Genomic DNA, 11,024 nt, shown 5'->3' on the forward strand with positions numbered 1-11,024 from the left:
TGACCTTTCCGGGATGATACAAAATAGTGATATCATAATCTTTCAACAACTCCAACCATCTTCTCTACCTCAAATTGAGATCGTTTTGCCTGAACAGATACTGCAGGCTACGATGATCAGTAAATACCTCACAGGAGACAACGTAAAGGTAATGTCTCCAAATCTTCAAAGCGTGGATAATGGCTGCCAATTCTAAGTCATGAACAGGATAATTCTTCTCATGAACTTTCAACTACCACGACGCATATGCAATCACCCTGCCATCTTGCATCAATACTGCACCAAGCCCAACGCGAGATGCATCACAATACACTGTATAAGATCCTGAACCTGTGGGTAATACCAACACTGGCGCCGTAGTCAAAGCAGTCTTGAGCTTCTGAAAGCTCAACTCACACTCGTCTAACCATCTGAATGGGACACCTTTCTGGGTCAGTCTGGTCAATGGGCTTGCTATAGATGAAAACCCTTCCACGAACCGATGATAATAACCTACCAAACCTAGGAAACTCCGGATCTTTGTAACTGAAGTAGGTCTAGGACAATTCTGAACAGCCTCAATCTTCTTAGGATCCACTTTTATGCCTTCTGCCGATACAACATGTCCCAAAAAGGCAACTGAGTCTAACCAAAATTCACATTTTGAAAATTTGGCATATAGCCGATTATTCTTCAAAGTCTGAAGCACACTCCGAAGATGCTGCTCATGCTCCTCTCGACTGCTGGAGTAAATCAAGATATCATCAATGAATACAACCACAAAAGAATCCAAATAGGGTTTGAACACCGATTCATCAAATCCATAAATGTTGCTGGGGCATTTGTCAACCCAAATGACATTACTAGGAATTCATAATGCCTATATCGAGTCCGAAAAGCTGTCTTAGGGACATCAGATGCCCTAATCTTCAACTGATGGTATCCAAACCTTAAGTCGATCTTTGAAAACATCTTGGCACCCTGAAGCTGATCGAATAAGTCATCAATTCTTGGAAGTGGATACTGGTTCTTAATAGTAGCCTTGTTCAACTACTGATAGTCAATACACATTCGTACTGAACCATCTTTCTTCTTTACAAATAGTACTGGTGCACCCCAGGGCGAGACACCGGGTATAATGAATCCCTGATCAAGCAAGTCTTGTAACTGCTCCTTCAATTCTTTCAACTCTGGCGGGGCCATACGGTATGGTGGGATAGAAATAGGCTGAGTGCCCGGAGCTAAATCAATACAGAAGTCAATATTTCTGTCGGGTGGCATTCCCGGCAAATTGCAGGAAATACTTCTGGAAATTCACGAATATCTGGTACTGAGTCCATAGAAGGAACATCTGCACTGGGATTGCGAATATAGGCCAAATAGGCTAGACACCCTTTCTCGATCAGACGTCGAGCCTTCATATAAGAAATAACCTTGCTGTTAGAATGACCAAGAGTTCCTTTCCACTCTAATCGAGGTAACCCCGGCATGGCTAGGGTCACCATCTTGGCATGAAAATCCAATATAGCATGATAAGGTAACAGCTAATCCATTCCCAAGATGACATTAAAATCTACCATATCAAGAAGTAGAAGATCCACACTAGTCTCAAGACTCCCAATAGTAACCACACACGAATGATAGACATGATCTACCATGATAGAATCTCCCACCGGAGTGGACACACACACATGAGCACTTAGAGAATCACGAGGAATCACCAGATATGAAGCAAAATAAAAGGACACATAGGAATAAGTAGATCCTGGATCAAATAGAACTGAATCATCTCTATGGCAAACTGGAACAATACCTGTAATCAAAGCATCAGATGCCTCGGCCTCAGGCCTAGCTGGAAAAGCATAAAATTGGGGTTGGGCCCCACCACTCTGAACTGCGTCCCTGGGAAGGCCTCTAAATGGCTGGCCTCCACCTATAACGGCCTGACCTCCACCTCTAACGGTCTGACCTCCACCTCTAGCTGCCTAACTCCTACCTCTAGCTAGCTGAGCAGGCGGTGAAGCAACCGGTGCTAGAACCATAGCACAAGAACCCTGCTGTCCAGAGACCTGAGGCAGAATCTAACAGTGTGCCTCAGATCACCACAAGTATAACAAGACCTCGGCTGTTGTGACTGCTTACCCTGAAATTGTCCATGTCGACCTAAGTAACCACCCTGAAAACTCTGGATCGGAGGTGCACTGATAGGAGCTGGTGGTGTACTGTAGGATTCCTGGAGCACTAAATGGAACGGCCTGGGAGGATGACCCCTACCAAAATTACCCTTGTCTCTAAACGAGGCACCACTGAACCCACCGAACTGACGAGGTCTCTTATCAGACCCCTACCCTCTTTCCTATGCAAGAACCATCTCGATCCTTCTAGCAACATTAGTAGTCGCCTGAAAGGAAATCTCACTTCCTGTCTCCTTGGCCATCTGAAGCCTGATAGGGTGAGTAAGTCCCTCAATAAATCTCCTCACTCTCTCCCCCTCAGTAGGAAGTAAAAGGATAGCATGACGGGCTAGATCAACAAAACGGGTCTCGTACTGAGTAACAGTCATACTGCCCTGCTGGAGACACTCAAACTGCCTGCGAAAATCCTCTCTCAATATGATAGGTAGGTGATCCAGCTGGTCTGGTCAACGTAAAATCTCTCCACCACCTCTTGGCAGAACCCGTCATCAGAAATACAGCAAAATCGACCCCATTGGTCTCAACTATACCCATGTTCCGCAGTACCTCATGGTAGCGGTCAAGATAATCCTGTGGGTCCTCAGAAGGTGTACCACTGAAGTGAACTGGAAAGAGCTTAGTAAACTTATCCAGTCTCAATAAGGCCTTAGAAGACATGGCAGGCCTATTACCGGCTGTGCCGCAATAACTGGCTGAATTACCCCAACTGGTGGGGCTACTGGAGCCTGATACTGTGGAGCCATCTGCTCCGGAGCGGGGGTAGTGGGAGTCTGTGCTCCTTCCCCAGCTTGTGAGATGGCTGGTGCCACTGGAAATATACCATTCTGGGCCACGCTCTCCATAAGACTCACCAAATGGACTAGAGCGTCCTGAAGCACTAGAGTAGCTATAAATCCTTCCGGGACCTGAATTGGTCCAACCGGAGCAGTCTGAACAGGAACCTCCTCCTGAAGATCCACCTGAGGTTCTACAACAGGTGATGTTGCTCGAGATCTAGACTGAGCTTTACCTCTGCCTCTACCTCGGCCCCTAGCATGACCTCGGCCTCGACCTCTACCCCTGGTCATAGTTGCCACCGGGGGCTCTAATCCCTGTCCATCGGTTGATGTATTACGTATTCTCACCATCTGCTAAGAGAATAAGAATAGAATGGTTCAATCATCGATGATAGAATAAAATCGCACGATAGAATAAGAAAGAAAGGATATTGTTCCTAAACTTCATAGCCTCTGAGAGATAAATATAGACGTCTCCGTACCGATCCTTCAGACTCTACTAAGCTTGCTCGTGACTCATGGGACCTATGTAACCTAGTGCTCTGATACCAACTGTCACGACCCGAAACTTCCCACCTTCAGGATCGTGATGGCGCCTAACATTTCACTTGCTAGGTAAGCCAATATTAAAATAATCTTAACTATTTTTAAGCAAATTTAATTAAATAGAAATCAATTACTAAGATATAGTGCGGAAGACCATAAATACCGAATTATCAAAATACATCTCCGAATCTGGTGTCACAAGTGCACGAGCTACTAGGATAATACAAATAAAGGTCTGAATAAAGTTCAAGCTGTTTGAAAGATAATACGCAGCTGAGATAAAATAGAAGGGGATTTCAGAACTGCGAACGATGTGCAGTTATACCTCAAGTCTCCACTGGTAGCTTTATCCAGGAAAACCTAATGTACGCCACTGGGACCAACTTCGAAATCTGTACAAGAAGTGCAATGTGCAGTATCAGTACAACCGACCCCATGTACCGGTAAGTGCCGAGCCTAACCTAGACGAAATAGTGACGAGGCTATGACAAGACACGTATGTAATCAACCTGTACAAGTATATACAAATACAAAGTAACAATAATACAATAAATAATAATTTATAAATCGGGAGGGAACATGCGAAGGGGAAGGATATAATAATTTCAGCATGAGAAGTGTCACTTAGCAGCCAATTAATTTATCAACAATAAAATGAGCAAATGATAATATGAAAATGGCACGGCACCACCCTTCGTGCTTTTACTCTCATTTGACATGGCATCACCCTTCATGCTTTTACACTCACAAATAATGACACGGCAACACCCTTCGTGCTTTTACACTCACAATAGGCACGGCAACACACTTCATGCTTTTACACTCACAAATGGCACGACAATACCCTTCGTGCTTTTACACTCACAAATGGCATAACAACACCCTTCTTGCTTTTACAATCTTCCTTACCATAAAAATAATAATATAAATTCGGAAGAGTATTTAAATGTGGGGATATACACTTATCAATCAATTCAATACCAAAATACCGACTTCACCTTCCAAAACATTCAACAATAATTAAATGAATAATAATTTCACGAATAATGATCAAATAATCAATAATAAACTTAAGCAGGAATATCTTAATTAAATAGATAATTATTCACAATAAACAAATTTCACTCGTATGTTTTGGCTCAACCACAACATATAAGTACTCGTCACCTCACATATACGTTGTACCCGCAAATTAAATCATGTAGCAAATAGACAAATAAGTCCTACTCCCTCAAGTCAAGGTTAACCACGACACTTACCTCGCTTTGCAACCAAATTCAAGAATCCAATAAACCTTTGCCTCGCGAATTCGTGTCCGAAATCCTCAAATCTAGTCATAAATAATTTAATATATTAAATACAAATTATAGGAATTAATTTCGTATGAAATTATAAATTTTTCGGATTAAAATCCGAAATTCATCTCAAAAATCATCAGTGACGTCCACGTCTCGAAATCCGACGAAACTCACAAAATCTGACAACTCATCCAATTACAAGTTCAACCATACTAATTTCACTCAAATCCGACTCCGAATCAGTGTTCAAATCTCGAAAATTTATTTTAAAAAATAATAGAAAATTCCTCCGATTTCTCTCAAAAAATCAATAATCTAACGCCGAAAACGAGGATTAATTCATGGAATATAATCACAAGGGATTCAAGAACACTTACTCAAAGTTGTGTGGAAAACTTTCTCCCTAAAATCGCCCAAACCGAGCTCCAAAATTCGAAAATGGTGAAAAATAGCGAAACCCTGAACTTAAAGGGTTCTACCCAGCACCTTCGTAGATGCGGTCAAGAGGTCGCACCTGCAACTCCCGCTTTTGCGAAAAAGTTGGGGCATTTGCGAGCCAGGCTACTTCTGCGGAAAGCCAAGCGCAGATGCGACTCCGCATCTGCGGAACAATTTGCGCACCTGCGAGCACTGCCCAGCTAGCACTCCCTCGCTTCTGCGGCCTCGTCGTCGCTTCTGCGACATCGCACCTGCGAGTCTATTTCTGCAGGTGCGAAAATACCAGAACCAACAGTCTTCAACAATGCAACATGCAACGAAATTGATCCGAACCTCGTCCGAAATTCACTCGAGGCTCCCGGAACCTCAATCAAATATACTAACAAGTCCTAAAATATAATACGGACTTACTGGGGGGTCTCAAATCACATCAAATAACATCCAAATTACAATTCACACCTCAATTCGAACTTTTGAGTTTCAAACTTTTCAATTTACAAGACTTGTGCCGAAATATGCTAAATGAATCCGGAATGACTTCAAATTTGGCACACAAGTCATAAATGATATAACAGAGCTATTCAAATTTTTGGAATCGGATTCCGACCCCGATATCAAAAAGTCAAATCCATGGTCAAACTTTTGGAAATCTTTAGCCTTTAAATTACTAGTTTCGTTAAATGGTCATAACTTGAGTTAGGAACCTCCAAATTAAATTCTGGGCATACGCCCAAGTCCCAAATCACGATACGGATCTACCGGACATGTCAAAATACTGATCCGGATTCGTTTTCTCAAAATGATGACCAAAGTCAACTCAGTTGAGTTTTAAGGCTCTATTTCACATTTTAATCAATTTTTCATATGAAAACTTTTCGGAAAATTATACAGACTACGCATGCAAGTCGAGGAATGATGAATAGTGTTATTTGAGGTCTCAGAACACTAAAATAATTATTAAGTTTAAAGATGACCTTTTGGGTCATCACAATACGTCATAATCTATATAAATAAACTATTACATATAAGTTTTAATATCATTTAAATAGCTATATAATTTATTTAATTAAATTTTAATATCTAATTATATCACATTTAACTAACTATATAAATTAATTTATTTAATTAAATTTGAATATCTAATTATATTACATTTTAAAATACTATGTGCTTGTATCTAGTTGCATCGATCATTAATTATTCTATTTAAATAAGCATCAAAAGTTATTGATGTTATGTTCAATTATAATTAATAACTTAATAATTATCATAAATTTGAATATCTAATTATATCACATTTTAAAAAACTATGTGATTTTATCTAGTTGCATCGATCGTTAATTATATTCAATTTAAATAAGCATGAAAGTTTATTGATGTTATGGTCAATTACAATTAATAACTTAATAATTATCAAAAATCTAATTAAAATATTTATTAATAATTTCATAAAATTGAAATAGGAGCATATGCCAAAGCTAATAATATCATAATTTTGATATAAAATAGTATTAACAAATGTGAGTTTTAGTTATAATTAGTTAATTAACTATGTAAATAACGACATCGCTAAACTTTCAGACTTAATCTTTTGTTGCTAGTAATAATTATTTTATGATATTTTCTTTTATATATTGGACTATATGATACTTGACAACTATATTTCTAAATATCATTTTTCATAAAAATAGTTTCTTTTTATATTTACTTTAATATAAATTATTTTTTAATAATTATTTTAGTTGTTATAAGTATTTCTTTTAGCAGTACTTGTTAGTACTACAATTGTTTATACTTATAGTATTTGTATGTAAAACTAGTAGGTGGTTGCCCAACATTAAGATAACACCCAATATTAAGATGGGAAGTTAATTTTCTCCGTCTGAGGATAAAGCAAAATCATTACAAAAGGGTATATTATGCAATTTGGGGGAGCAACAACAAACAAGAGAAACTATTTGTCTGTGCAAGCCAAAATCTTCAACACTAGAGGCGTTTCACTTATCATATTACCTGTAGCCCCTGAATAATATAACAAAAATTCAAGAGAAACAAATCTCACACATGCATGATTCGTAGCTCTCAACTAATCAGAGAGCACATTTAATTTCTTTTTCAATTCAGCATCCTTCTGGCCAGATGGCAGAGTTAGAATTTGAAGTGTGTGGGTTCTAAGTTTTAAAATAAAATATTGTGTTCAACGGGAATCAAACCTCATCTTTCCCAGCGAACCCACAACCCTTACTGTTGAACCAAGACCCCTTTTGTTACTGGGTTCGACAGTATATATGTATATAGATTTAGTAAATATTTCAATACAAATACAAAATTTCGGAAAAAGTTACTGAGTTCGTCCGAACCCGCACCCACTAATGGGGATATTATCTATGCCTCCGAGTTACAGAAGAGGGCTGAACACTTTCAAGCTCTTTACACTTGTTCAAAACAAATCACACACGTGCATGATTCGTAGCATCTCAACTAATCAGAGAGCACAAACATTTAATGTCTCTTTTAATTCAACATCCTTCTGGGCTACCACCCAAAACAATTACAAAGAATAGGGGTACAATCCATGCCTCAGAGTTACAGAAGGGAGTTGAACACTTTCAAGTTCTTTACACTTGTTCCTCCTATCTATTATTGTATCCCTTAGGTTAAGGTTAGAGGATGGTATTGTACGAAATGCAACAACAACAACAACAACCCAGTATAATCTCACTAGTGGGGTCTGGGAAGGGTAGTGTGTACGCAGACCTTACCCCTACCCTGGGGTAGAGAGGCTGTTTCCAAATGACCCTCGGCATCCTTCCCTCCAAGAACTCCCCACCTTGCTCCTGGGGTGACTCGAACTCACAACCTCTTGTACGAAATGCAATAGGTGGAAATGTAGCCTGCTAATTTTCATGTATTTATAATATAATTGTTACCCTGTTGGGGGATATTGTTTCAAATCCATCCTTTACTGGTCCTTGGTTTCCTCTGGCAATTCATCTTCACTCAAAAAAAATCATGTAATACTTTGCACTAAGCTCAATTTTGCTAAATTGTTTGCAGTAACATTGCTCCCCCTTGTAGCGGCATTGAAAGTGACCAATTAGCATTGCTCCCCCTTGTGGCACATGGTGCATTTTCATACAGTTTGTGCATTGGCATGTAGAAATAGCTGAGTTTTATACCTTACACTGTTCAGATATGTATTTCCTTTACTGTTTGAGCTGTAAATTTGACTTGAAAGCATGCCTACGTTTCTGCACATTTATTTCTATTATACCTGTTGAGGTTGAGTTCGTCACTACCTTTCAGTCCAAAGTTTGGACTTGTTACTTACAGAGTTGGTGTACTCACGTTACTCCTTGCACCTCGTGTGCAGATCCAGGTGATACCGGTCGTAGCGGCGGTTGCTGATTGAGGATCCTAGAGTTTTGGAGACTATCAAGGTAGCTGCACTACGTTCGCGGGCCTTGACTCTCCTTTTTTATCTTTGCCGTACTTTCAGTTTATATCTCTAGACACTGTAATAGACTGTATTTCTGATCTAGACGCTCATGTACTCAATGACACCCTAGTTTTGGGTTGGATTGTATTACTTTGGGATTTTCATATGTTTTAAACAGTTTGTTTTCTTTAATGTTAAATGCTTCCGTTAACGTTTTCCAACTTATTGTTGTTGGTGTTGGGTTGTTGAGTTGAGGGTGGCCTAGTTCCACGATAGGCGCCATCACGACGGTTGATTTTGCGTCGTGACAGTTATGAAATTTCCAAATTCTATAATTTGCGCCGAAGCGTATCAAATCAATCCGGAATGACTTCAAATTTTGCACACAAGTCATAAATGACATAATGGATCTGTTTCAATTTCCGGAATCGAATTTTGACCCCGATATCAATAAAGTCAACTCCCGGTCAAATTTTCTAAAAATCTTCTATTTTTCTAACTTTTGCCAAAATGCGTCAAATTGTCCTATGGACTTTCAAATCCAAATCCAGACACACGCCTAAGTCCGAAATCACCATACGAAACTATTGACATCATCAAAATTCCATTCCGGAGTCGTTTGCTCAAAAGTCAAACTCTAGTTAACTCTTTTCATTTTAAGTTTCAAAATGAAAATTGTTCTTTTAATTAAATTCTAAATCTTTCGAAAACCAAACTCGACCACGCACGCGGGTTATAATACATATTACGAAACTGCTCGAGACCCAAAGTTGTTAAACGAAGCGTTAATTCTTAAAACGACAAGTGAGGTCGTTACAATTAAAAACTTATAATAAAATTCATCGCTAATTCTACTTAACAAATTATTAGCCACAAATGATCAAAATACTCGGTTAGCTATGAACGATTTAGCAACAGACTAGAGATAAAATTCGTAGCTAATTTCAATTTGTTTTTAGTAACGAGAAAAAAGAATGATGTGCACAAGTATGTTGCCTCTCTGAAAATATTGGCTCGACAATTTGGACGTACAATCTCCAATATAGAAGAGATTGAATAATAATAATTATTATTATTATTATAATAATAATAATAATAATATAATTAGTATAATTCAACAAGTGAGGTCTTGAAAGGATAACGTATACGTAGCCTTACCTCTACTTTAGTAAATAGAGAGAGTTTCCGATAAACTCTAAGCTCCCAAACAAGCAACGAGGTTGAAGAGTGGGAGGACAAAAACTCCCCTATATTTCTGGCGGAACAGGAGGGGGTGGGGGTGGGGGTGGGGGATTGGGAACAACAGAAGCCCATTTGATAATGAAGAGCCAAGAGAATATGCGAAAAGATTTGTTCAAATCAGTGGCACATAGGGTACAAGAAAATTTTTTTCTAGAAAATAAAGTTGTAATCTTACTCATTTTTCGGTGTTTGGTACGCAAATTAAGGAAAATAACTTCTCAATAGTATTCATAAATTATAATTTAGCTACAATAAACATGAAGCCATAAACTTTCGAACCAACAACCTTTCGAACCCATAAATTTCATAAACTTCTGAACCGCTAAACTTTTGAACCCGTAAACTCAATAATTTCTAAACTCGCAAACTTCCAAACACATAAACATCTGTACTCATAACTTTGGAACTCGTAAAATTTCGAACCTGTAAACTGAAAAATAAAAATAACAGAACTGGAAATATATAAAAAATATTTTTTTTTCGGGAGGGGTTGCAAAAAAACGAAAAAAATAGAAAACAAAAAATTAAAAATACAAAAAAAAAAATTGCGTGGGGGTGAGGGTGGGAGGGGTTAGGGTGGGTGGGTAGTGCAGAAAAACAAAAAAAAAAATAGAAAATCGATAATACAAAAAACAAATTGGGGGTGGGTGGGTGGTTCAGAAAAACGAAAAAATAAAAAATTAAAAATACAAAAAAAAAATGTGTGTGTGTGCCGGGGGGGTGAGTGGGTGGCATAGAAAAAAAAAATTAAAAATTGAAGTTGGAGGGGGTTGGGGTTAGATGTGAGGGTAGATAGAGTTTTTGAAAAATATTTTCTTAACTTTTTTCAGGGATGTCATTTTCCTCCAATTTCAAAAAAATGTGATATTTAGAAAAACATTTTCCAAATTATTTTATGCAACCAAACAGTGAAAAATGAAAAAATATTTTTTCAGTCGTATCAAACACACCCATAATCTTAGTCTATTTAAGTTAAATATGTTTTCATGCAATTGCGTGTCTGATCTATTTTCTCTATTTGGTCACAATTTTTTTATTGTTAAATTACAATTGAACCTACTAGATGTTGACTAGTGGTGTTAATCAATACTTCATTTTAAAATTCTTTATG

The sequence above is a fragment of the Nicotiana tomentosiformis genome, chromosome 6 (assembly GCF_000390325.3).
Source record: "Nicotiana tomentosiformis chromosome 6, ASM39032v3, whole genome shotgun sequence".
NCBI lineage: Eukaryota > Viridiplantae > Streptophyta > Magnoliopsida > Solanales > Solanaceae > Nicotiana > Nicotiana tomentosiformis.